Here is a 12,648-nt window from a genome sequence, read left to right on the forward strand (position 1 = left end):
AACTGGGCCACAAGTCCTTACAATATTAATTCAACTAAAAATATAAAGTAACATAATCTGGCCCCCCCGTTGAGCCCAAGTCCGTCTACCTGAGTCAGCCCACTCACTCTCTTCTATCTTCGGCCCATTACCAAGCCCCTTCCATCAGTAGCCCATGACAACAAACATCCTTAGGTTTTGATCTTATTCACTTCAGATGCCCTTATCCCCTTCGTGTTTCCCTTCCCTCAAGCTGCCGTGTCACAACTCCCATTCCCTTAAGAAAACCTTGCCCACAAGGTGGGGAAAGTCTTTGCAAAGTTGATGATACATCTCCCACTACGTCTCTTCTACAATCTAGCCTTGCCAACGGATCAAAACCTCCATCAAAGGTTGGTTCTTTACTTTCTTTAGTCTTCAATTCAACACTTCCTCTGGCTCGACCTTGATGGTTCCTTTGTTATCTACAGGTGGCAGGGTTCCTAAGGGGGTTACTCCTTGACTGAGCTTCGATTTGAGCTGTAACACATGGAAAACATTGTGGATCTAGGCCGTGGAGGGTAACTTCAGCAGATACACCACCTCACCGATCCTCTGTTCCACCTGATATGGGCCATAGTACCGAAGGCAAAGTTTGAGGTTTTGCTGACGGCTGATGGTGGACTGCCTATAGGGTTGTAGCTTCAAGAACACCCAGTCTCTGATCTGGTAAATCTGCTCCTTCCTCTTCATATATGCATATTTCCTCATCCTCTTTTGTGCCTTGACAAGGTTTTGCTTTAGCAAATTCCACAATTGCTCCTAGTTTCACAAGGTAACTTCTACCTCTTCTAACCTTGCTTTTCCCGACATATAGCTTGCTAGTTTAGGGGGCTTGTACCCATACAGTGACTCAAAAGGGGTTGTTTTAGTGTATGCAAGCATACTTGAATTGCAACACCACTCCACTAGCTCAATCCACCGAGTAGGGCTGTACATTAAACCGAAAAACCGGCCTACACCGACGGAGACCAACCACGGAAAGCTGGAACAGGCCGAAACCGGTGAAGAACCGATCGGTGGTCGAGTTAAATTTATTGGAACCGACGTCGGCCGGTTCGGTTCGCGATTCGACTCAGGAAAAATCGCTGAACCGGCAAACGTCTGTTACAACCTTTTTTTTTTTTTAACCTATAAAGAAACGACGCTATTTCACTTTAATGAGTGAAATGGCGTCATTTAAGCCAAACGGCGCTGTTCCAAAATTGCATTATACGACCTCGCCCCCTTCCTTCTTCTCCGTCTTCTTCTTCAAGCTCGGGTTTCTTCTGTTTCAGACCTTCGTCGCACACCCATGGCAGAGTCGCAGACGAGGCTCCTCCATCCCAGAGACACTGACGGCAGACCGAAGACTACGTCAACGCTAGTCGAGACCAATGGAATCGGTTTACACCCCTACCACCGAGTCCAGTCCTTAGGTCTGTCCCCTACATAGCACCTTAGATAGTTTTTAACCCATTTGTTCACGACCTCTGTCTGACCATCCGTTTGAGGGTGGTAGGTTGTTCTAAAGGCCAACTATACTCCTTGTAAGGAGAAAATTTCTTTCCAAAACCTACTTGTGAAAGTGGGATCTTGGTCAGAAACTATAGAATTTGACATCTCAAGTAGCTTAAAAACATGTTTTATGAATAGTTGAGCCACATCCTTAGCAGTGTAGGGATGGCAAATCGGTACAAAGTGTGCATATTTTGTAAACCTTTCAACAATAACCCATAAGGCATTGAACCTTCCAGACTTAGGCAACCCATCAATAAAGTCCATTGTAATGTCTGTCCAAGGTTTTGAGGGGATCGGTAGAGGTTGTAAAAGGCCACTAGGTAGAGTGTTATCTACCTTCACCACCTGACAAGTGTCACATTCTTTAAGAAAGGCCTTCACATCTGCTTTCTGTCCAGGCTAATAGAAGTCCCTTTTTAACCTATGCAATGTTTTATCGAATCCCATATGCCCCCCCATAGGACTGCTGTGAATTAATTCCAGTAGCTTTTGAATAAACCCCTGATTAGCAAGAATAAATAATCTGTTCTTATAGAGCATCATTCCATTCTTAACTATATAGGGACTGTTAAGTTCACCAGCTCGATGTTTATGCCATAATTCCTGGAGCTTTAAGCCCTCCCCATAAAGCTCTTTTATCTCATTTATCCAATCCCAACTGGGTAAAGAAATAACTGATAATGTCACTTCAATTTCTTCCCTTTGCCTAGACAAGGCATCAGCTACAACATTCTCCTTTCCCCTTTTAAATTCAACTACCAAGTCATAGCCCAATAACTTTGTAATCCACTTTTGTTGCATGGTCATTCCCACCCTTTGATCAAGTAGGAATTTGAGACTTTAATGATCAGCTTTGACCACAAAAGCCTGTTCCAATAGGTAGGTTCTCCATTTTTGCACTATTGAAAATAGTGCAAAAACTTCTTTTTCATAAGTTGACATCCCAACCGCCCTTGCCTTTAGTGCCTTCTTAAAAAGGCTAGAGGTCTCCCACCTTACATTAAAACAGCACCAATGGTCTCACCTGAGGCATCACACTCAATCACAAAGAAGGGACTGAAAATCTAGTAAGGCTAACACAGGGGGTTGTGTGACTACTATTTTCAATCTCTCAAAAGTAGTTTGTGCATCATAATCCCAATTAAACTTCTCTTTTTTAAAAGGTCAGTTAACTTGGTAGTGATGGCCCCATACCCCTGAATAAACCTTCTATAATACCCCGTAAGGCCTAGAAAGCCTCTGAGGTCCTTAACAGACCATGGCTTAGGCCAATCCAACATAGCCTTAATCTTCTCGAGGGCAGCCCTTACTCCTTACCTCGAGATTAAATGGCCCAAGTAGGACACCTCCTCACACCCAAAGCTACACTTGCTTAGCTTAGCAAACAATTGGTGCTACCGCAATATGTCAAATGTGATTTTAGTTGGCCCAAGTGTATTTCTGCATCTTGGCTATAAACCAATATATCATTAAAAAAAAAAAACCTAAAATGAATTTTTTGAGAAAAGGCTTAAAAACATGATTCATTAGACTCTAAAAAATTGAGGGGCCATTGGTTAGACCAAATGGCATAACCAAGAACTCGTAGTGACCCTCATGAGTCCGGAAGGCAGTATTGGAAATGTCTTCTGGTTTCACTCTAATTTAATGATAGCCTAACCTTAAATCATTCTTAGAGAAAACCTTAGCTCCATTTAACTCATCCAGTAGTTCCTCCACCATAGGTATAGGATATCTATCCTTAACTGTAGCACTGTTTAATGCTCTGTAATCAACACATAGACATCATGTACCGTCTACATTCCTTACCAACAAAATAGGGGAGGAATAGGGGCTTTGGCTAGGGCGGATCACTCCAGAATCCAACAATTCCTTCACAATCTTCTCAATTTCGTCCTTCTGAAAATAGGAGTAACAATACGGTCGTATAGAAATAGGGTTGGTTCCTAGTTGTAAGGTGATTGTGTGGTCATGAGAACGGTTGGGGGGAAGGCCTTTTAGGGTGGCAAAAATATATGGGTATTGGTTGAGTATATGCTGTATTTTCTCTGGGATTTGGCTAGGTGTGGGTTGGTTTGAGTTGTCAATAAGCTGTAGCATTACCCCTTTTTTTCCATGTTGTTACACTTATGAATGGAGCCTTCTTCAATCCATTTTTGGCCTGTAAGCCCCTTTAACATCACAGTAGCCCGCTGGTAATTAAACTGCATTATTAATTCCTTAAAGTTCCAAAGTATTGGCCCCAATCCCTACAACCAATGTACTCCAAGTATCATGTCACAACCAGCCTGCATTAGGACGTACATATCCAGTATGAATACTACCCCTTGAATGCCAACATGCACTCCTTTCACTTTACCCTCATTGTCTACTAAGTCCCCACTGGCCACTTTAACCCAAACCCTGTCATCTGCTGGTATGGGCAGTGGAAGCCAAGAGAGCATAGCTGGATCTAGGAAGTTATGGGTACTTCCTAAATCAATAAGGATAATAACACACAGTTTGATGATTCTCTCCTTTACCTCCATAGTTTTAGGACCCATAGATCCAATAAGAGCATGTAAGGAAATCTCTGGATTCTTTTGAAGGGCCTTTTCTACATTACACAGGCCCCCTTCTTCAGCCTGGTCCGCACACTAGCCAGTGTCTTCCAATAAGTCTTCACTCTCCTCTACCACTTCCTCAATTAAATACAATTTAAGGCTATTGCACCTATGTCTAGGATGCCATTTAGAATCACAATGATAACACAAGCCATTTTCTCTTCTTATTTTCATTTGGTTGGGATTGATTTTCTCCACTGGGACAATAGCTTTGTTATATGGTTGTTTGAAGTTTAAGGTGGATGGGTTTTGTGGTGGTTGGTAAAGTGTTGCTGGTTCAACATACTGAGAAAAAACTGATCGTGGGGTTGGCTTTTTATGGATGGTTATTTTTTCTTCTTGAATTCTGGAAAATTTATAGGCTATAAGTAAGGTGGTGGGATTGAATATTTTAACAGTCAAACGAATGTCATTTTTTAGGTTAATGATAAAATAGCTCAGCTTGTCCATCACAGGTAACACCTTAGCCTATTGGAAATAATTTCAAAGGCAGATTTATATTCTTCCATAGTACCAAGTTGCCTCAATCTAGTGAGTTGCTCAATTGGATCATCATAATTACTAGGGCCAAAACGTATTAGTAGAGTATTTACAAACTCATCCTAATCATTCAACAGGCCTGACTCATCAAGGCCTTGAAACCATACCAAAGCCTTCTCAATCATGTGAAGCGATACTAATCTCAAACAATGGTGTGGTAAAGTATTATTAAAAGCAAAAAATTGTTTTACCCTGTAAAGCCAGACATATGGATCCTCCCCATCAAACAATGGAAAATCAAGCCTCACAAATCTTGGGTGGATGTCTCCAACATGAGGTATCATTTGTTGTCCACTATTTTCTCCATTGTTGTTTTGGTTGCTTGAGTTGTTTGCATTTGTTTCTGCATCTCAGATGCGAATTAGGAGAACTGGTGCATCATGGTCTCCATCATAGTACCAAGTTGCCTCAGTTTAGTGAGTTGCTCAATTGGATCATCATAATTACTAGGGCCAAAACGTATTAGTAGAGCATTTACAAACTCATCACAATCATTCAACAAGCTTGACTCATCAAGGCCTTGAAACCATACCAAAGCCTTCTCAGTCATGTGAAGCGATACTAATCTCAAACAAGGGTGTGGTAAAGTATTATTAAAAGCAAAAAATTGTTTTACCCTGTAAAGCCAGCCATATGGATCCTCTCCATCAAACAATGGAAAATCAAGCCTCACAAATCTTGGGTGGATATCTCCAGCATGAGGTATCATTTGCTGTCCACTATTTTCTCCATTGTTGTTTTGGTTGCTTGAGTTGTTTGCATTTGTTTCTGCATCTCATATGCGAATTAGGAGAACTGGTGCATCATGGTCTCCATCTACCTGCACAATGCTAGCATCTCAACACCAATGGTGTTAAATTGTGACTCAGTATTCTGGATGTGTGCTTCCGTAAACTTCTTCAAGGAGGAGAAATCCTCTTGCAGATCTCTCAAACGTGTACTATCCGCCATGATTCGCAAGCAAGGAGGATCTGGGCTTTATGATAATACTTGTAATAGACTATGGTAGAATATAATGGAATATAGTAGAGTAAGAGATGGAATGTAATAGTAGTCTGTATTTCCTCACAGTAAAGATAGCCAAACTTTTCTCGAGGAAAAGTATCTCCACAAGACAATGAACAGTAGAATATTCCAGATGATAGGTCAAGTCTCGTACAGTGATCTTATATACGAAAGCATGAAAATTACTTTGAAGTCCCTAACATAGCTAGGCCATAGGCCCTTACAATATTAATTCAACTAAGAATATAAAGTAACATAATCTAGCCCCGTTGAGCCCAAGTCCATCTACCCGAGTCAGCCCACTTACTCTTTTCTATCTTCGGCCCATCACCAAGCCCGCCTTCCATCAATAGCCCACGACAACACATCCTTAGGTTTTGATCTTACCCACTTTAGATGCCCTTATCCCCTTCATGTTCCCCTTCCCTCCAGCCACTGTGTCACAATGTTTTTATACTTCCTATTTCATTTGGTCAAAGGATTCTAACCAGAACTCTAAGCTCGCCATCATAGATGCCACAGATTTATTATACTTGTCCCACACAGGAAGAAGAAATAAAAAAGGAAAAGAAAAATAAAGACCCTACCTTCTTCCGCCGATTGACCTCCTCTGTAAATGGGCCCTCTTATCTACATTACTCATTTCTATTCATTCTAAGTCCACTGTTGAATCACATTGATGATGTATGTTCTCAACGGTTGGGATCTCTTGTAATGAGTGTTGCTTGCAAGCGGTTAAAGGCAAAGACTCCCTCTGAAAAATTTAATATTTGCCTCATTTGGATTTGAAAAGCGTTTCAATTTGGATTTGAAAAGCGTTTCATCTCATAATATAATTTTATCAAATTCTCACACAAAATATAATAAACAATACATGTTTTTTCAAATCTTAATTCAACTTTTTCAAATTTCAAAAAAATAACAATAATATTTCATTTAACTTTTATTTTTATTTCATTTAACTTTTATTTTTTTTTATCTAAAATCATCTCATCTCATTTTTTAATCTAAATCAACCACATCATTGATGGATCCAAACAAGTTCGATGTCTTCATCGGTGGGTTCCATTCAAATAGCTTGGTATCCCACTTTTCATTGTTGAATCTTATGATTTAGATTTGGGGAGAGGCTAGCAGCCGAATGGGTGGAATTGTTTGTTTTACACCCACCAATAATCACATAGATTCTAAGAAAATATTAAATAGGATTGCTTGCATCGAATTCAATTAATTTCATCTCCCTCACACAATCCCTCTCTTTTCATCACTCTCTCTCTCTCTCTCTCTCTCTCTCTCTCTCTCTCTCTCTCTCTCTCACTCACACACACACACAAATACCCTCTCCTTTGAAGGCATGAGTTGAAGCCGTCCTCTCCCCCTGCTCTGATTCTCACGCCCCCCTATGTCTCTTAATTAAGCATCTCAACTCTACTCAGTCGCTCTCCTCTCAGTCAATCTCCGTCTGCCATAACCATTCCTATCAAAATCTTTTAGACACTAAGATAGCATCAAAGGTTTGCTCTTAGTTCATCAAAATGCTTTAAGACAAGTAAATGAAGAGATCAATTCGTGTGACATAGGTAAGAGTAGAAAAAAAAATTGTCAATGTCTGTTCATGGTGGGCTTAGTGTTTCAAAATTAGTTTTTTAGGGATGTTAGAATTATGGATAGAATTATAAAAACGTTTGTGGCTTGATTTAAGGGGTGAAAACTGAAAAGGGGATGAAAAACAGAGGATGACAAGTTGCAAGAACCATGAAGTAGCAACAAAAGTATATATTGTATGGCTTGTTTTGATGTTTTGATAGCTAAGGCTAATGGTAGGAAAACATATGGGATTCTACTATTTTGATATATGCTGTAAACCTGTGAACAGGGGAGAAGGGGGAGAAGAGAGATAGAGAACAATACCAAAATGCAAATATCCATGAACAATACCAGAATGCAAATAAAAAGGGAGAGAGAATAGTTATAGCACATACACCAGAATGCAAAAGGGCATGTGATAGATGAGAGAGAGAGAGAGAGAACGAAGAGATGAAAGAGAAGAGAGAAATGATTGAATGAAATGGACTCTACAATAAAAAAAGGTACATCTCATTTGAGTCTATTTTCTATTGGAGGGTGTAAAATGTAAAATGACACCTATCAGGTTTGAACATTTTCCCTAAAATTGTCTTATTTTACTGGGCATTGAATTAATTTTATGTAGGTGGGTAGGGATGTGCAAATCTCCGATTATTTCGATTTCGTCTGATCTTCCTCTGATTCTGACTCCAACTATTCGAAAATTGGAATAGTTCGAAAAATATTTTCAGAGTTCGAAGTCGGAGTTGGAGTTCAAAGTTACTTCAAATTCCGAACTCCGATAGATATACTTAATATATTTAATATTACAACATGTATAAAGAATGTTTCATTGGCCTAATGGTCGTTATCATTTTTATTAAACTCCACTATTAGAGTTCGACCCCCCTCCCCCAACGACCCAAGTGAACAAATGGTTTTTTAGAATAAAATCAATAAAGTAAAACTATTAGAGTGTAGTCCCGTGAACAAATGTTCTCTAGACTAAAATTAATAAAATCTCAAAAAGTAAAACCAAACCATCAGTGAAGTAATCCCTAACTCCCCCATGTGAATTTTGGAAGCTTTTTGAACAAATTGGAACGTCGATCGAAGTTTCGAACTCCGACCTCCGTTTGGAGTCGGAGCCAAATTGTGCCTCTAACTCCAGTCGGAGTCGAAGGTCGGAAGGCACTCCTCCAACTCCGTCGGAAGGTTGGTCCCGAATGTAATGATTATAATTATTTAGTTTAACAATTTTAATATATACGATCACTTTTACTTATTATTTTCACAGTCTATTTATTTTAAAAATTTAGCATTTATTTTATATTAAAAGAAGTAATGTAGCCAGACTATAAAAAAACGAAAAAACTTTATATGCAATACGACCATCATTTTACTTTAATTTTATTATATAAGATGTGACATATTTGTCACAATTGGATGATCTTTTACTGAATAATATTTTATCATCTAATAGTAATAAATGTGTTATGTTATATAGTGGAATGAAAGTGGAATGGTAATATAGTGTATAACATTATTCTAAAATAAATTAGTCTAAATTTTACATTTTTACTTATATTCTTTTCAAAACAAAAAAGAAAAGTACATTTTATGTTGAAATTATCACTTTTTAACTTGATGATATAAAATAATTGTTATCTTTTTCACTTCCAAGTTCTCAATTTTGATATTCTTAATTCTTGGATTTCCAGTATTAAATAACTTTGACCTTATTATATGATTTTTTTTTTTATATATAAGAGAATTTAGTAGATGATGTGACTATGTCTTAATTGTTGAATCTTAACGTACTTATGTTTAAAAGTTAATAACTCAGCTCTAATTTTTATAGTTTTGAGATGATATTATATATTAATGGTAATTCAGGTTTATCAAGTATAGCAACAAAACATAAAGCTTAATGTTATATAAAGTTGTAAAGTGTATAATTACTGTGTAATTATTTTAAAAATTAATAAAATTTATTAATAAAAAATTAATTTTTTTTATATAAATATTATATTTACTCTTTTTTTTTTTTAAATAAACGGCACTTGTACACTATTGTAAAGGATCCATCCGGCCGCCGTGTGTGTTGAGGACAAACATATATATCTTTTTTCTTTTCTTTTTCTCTTGTACCTCAGAATTTTGAGGACCCATCAAGCGGTCTGAAAGGGTGTCCAGACGAAGGATCCGAAGTTGCAAACTTGTAAAGGTTCTCTCTAATATCTGAAGATGTATATACTATGAGTGGTGCTAGGTGCCGTCTAGCATTGACAGAAGGGCATGCCTCTGGGCCAAATTCACCTTCTCATTTATTTTTAATTTTTTAATTTATATATTTTTATTATTTTAAAATATTTTAAAAAAATATAAAAAAATCAATATATTAATAGTCATTTTCTTAATCAGTAAATAAAATAAAAATATAAAAATAAATAAATAAACAATCAAAATAAGTGAATAAGATAAAGGGACGTACTCGTATTGCTCGTATAATATTTGTGTGTAGGTCAGAGTTTGAATGCAGGGTTTCTGAGCCCATATCTAGATTCCTTGGGTGGGGCCAAGTTCACAAATGGACCAAACTTTGCAGTTGTGGGGTCCTCTAGTCTTCCTCGATATGTACCATTTTCTTTGAATATTCAGATAGTCATGCAGTTCCTTCGTTTTAAGGCTCGCTCCATTGAACTTGTTACAGCAGGTAACATCTCATTTACCTTTCATTCCCATTGTTGGCTCATCTACCTGTTTCCACCAATGCATTTTTCACCTTCAGTTTTTATTTATAAATATATAAACAGTATGTACTCCATTTGTAATATCAGAAGGGAAGTTGTGAGTTTTGATGCCCACGAGTCAGTGGAATTGAACGACTCTTTTTTTAGAAAAAGAAAAAAGTGAGTTTGACTGATAAAAAATAACTTGTTTTATGAATGAATGAATGAGATGTTTGAGATAGAAAAGGCATTTTGTGAAAATAGGTTCAGGGAATATGATTGATGATGAGGCATTTCGGAATGCACTCTACGTGATTGATATGGGGCAAAATGACCTTGCTGATTCATTCTCCAAGAACTTCTCTTATGCACAAGTTGTAAAAAGAATTCCATCAGTCCTTAGAGAAATCCAAAATGCAGTCAAGGTGAGTTGTTATATATATCGTGTCAAAATGTATACTCTTGTTGGCATTAATGTATCACATTATTAAGTTAGACAAGCACTTGTTCTTGTAAACACATTTTTTTTTGGTTACTCGAAATGCAGACCTTGTACAATGAAGGTGGCCGGAACTTTTGGATGCATAGCACTGGTCCTTTGGGTTGTCCACCTCAAACCTGTCTTTAGTTCAAGACAAGGATTTGGATTCCTGTGGATGTCTTTCAGCTTATAATTCGGCTGCAAGATTGTTCAATGAAGGATTGTGCCGTTTGTGCCTAGATACGAGATCTGACGTGAAGGGTGCTAATATAGTCTATGTAGATGTATATGCCATAAAGTACGATCTCTTTGCAAGTTCCACCAAATACGGTAAGATTTCTGTGTAATACTTCAGTTTCATATTGAGAATCTGAGTAAGTCGCAAAGAATTGGTAGGTTCTTAAAGTAGTCGATGGATTGATGCTAAGTCGCATGTTGACTAATGACTCCTTTCTAGATGAAACTATGGTTCATAAGTGACATAGCTAACGCCTTCCCTGGGCTGTTACATGTTGTTTCTCCCCTCAACTACAAGCTAGCATGCGATGGTGCTAAGGATTAGCTAAAATATGAAATTAGATCAACTCATAACTCTTTATAACTCTATATTAAATAGAGTGTAGTTTTGTAATTGAAATTCATTTATAATGAAGTTGCATGCTTGCATTGATTGATGGTAAAATGGGTTGTAAAAGAGTTGTAGTGTATCAATACCCATTATATTATTATGGAAGTAGTTCATGAACATGAATCCAGCTCAAGGAATGTTGTTTTGAGAAGTACCCCTTGTTCCATTACCTTGCAGGTTTCTCAACTCCCCTAATGGCATGCTGCAGATATGGTGGCCCACCGTACAATTACATTAATATCAAGTTGACATGGTCAACCCGGCTATCAGGTATGCGAAGAAGGTTCAAAACTCGTAAGTTGGGATGGGATCCATTACACCGAAGCTGCAAACACCTTTGTAGCCTCAAAAAGTACTCTCCACAGCTTATTCTACACCACGTACCTTGTTTGATTTCTTTTGTAGTGGTTGACTACCTAGGGAAATCATCAGTGTGCAAGCCTTGATGATGTTCATATGTCTGTCTTTCTTTGTAATGATGCCACAAGCAGGATGATTCAGCTTTGTAACAGGTCTTAAGATTTTGGTCAAGTTGAAGAGGGTTGTAAACTTGTAAACTTACTTGCCAAAGCAAAAACAGCTTACGGAAGATTTTACTTCCCTAGCTTGTTTTGGATAATAATTTAGCAAGTACGTAGATATATAAATAAGGGAAAATCCAAACTTGGCTCCCCCATTTTTTCTAGGCAAATTCATTATATTACCATGAAGGAAACTGTACATGCAAGACAGAAAAAGGAAAAGAAAAAGAAAAGGAAAAGAAAGGGAAAAAAAAAGTATAAATACAATGAGCTTAACATAGAGCTCGAATTGCTTGGTTCAAAAACAGGCGCTTGGCTTAGAACATTTGTACCAAAAGATGGTTGCCAATAACATTTCCAGCATGAACTACCATATTTTTCTTTCTTTATTTATTTTGAGGATACAAACCCATGCATTTGTGGATAGAATTTAGGGCTGGTTTAGTTACATAAAAATAAACTATCTCATCTCATATAATTATTATAATTTTTTTAATTTTTTATATAAAATATAATAAATAATTCAACTTTTTCAAATTATAAAATAAAATTAATACTAAAAAATTATATTATAATAATATTTTATTCAACTTTTAACAAAACATCTCTTCTCATTTCTTATGAACTTATGAACCGTGTAAGTAAACGAAACGGCTTGTGAGAGAAACAATTCATGTGGGCCATGGCAGCTCTAGCTAGCCATCTGTGACATATGCAGAGGCAGAATTAATACAGACCCCAGGGGCCATGGCCTCCTCCCCCAACTGTTTTGATTTTGATTTTGTATAAATTGAATGACCCTATCAAGAACTTAGGCTTGATCTTATAAATTGTTGCCTTCTCATTTTTATTTTTATTTTTCACTCTCTAGTGGATGTCTTTAAAGGTTTTATTTTTTCTCAATAAAGCTTTTTGTTTTTGTTTTTAGAATTCTATAATGACTATTTTACCATAAAGCTTAAAATAAAATATAATTCACTCTTTGACTTTGAGAAGTTGAAAATTTCCTAATAACAGCCCATTTAAAATAGAAGTAAGGGGAGGTTTGGATACT

The 12,648-nt window shown here is 37.2% G+C and overlaps 1 pseudogene; it reads left to right on the plus strand.

Moving 5' to 3' along the window:
• The first annotated feature begins 186 nt into the window (after nt 1-186).
• On the plus strand, nt 187-11,756 carry LOC122315743 (annotated as a pseudogene).
• Nucleotides 11,757-12,648: the final 892 nt, after the last annotated feature.

The sequence above is a fragment of the Carya illinoinensis genome, chromosome 7 (assembly GCF_018687715.1).
Source record: "Carya illinoinensis cultivar Pawnee chromosome 7, C.illinoinensisPawnee_v1, whole genome shotgun sequence".
In the NCBI taxonomy this organism is placed as follows: domain Eukaryota; kingdom Viridiplantae; phylum Streptophyta; class Magnoliopsida; order Fagales; family Juglandaceae; genus Carya; species Carya illinoinensis.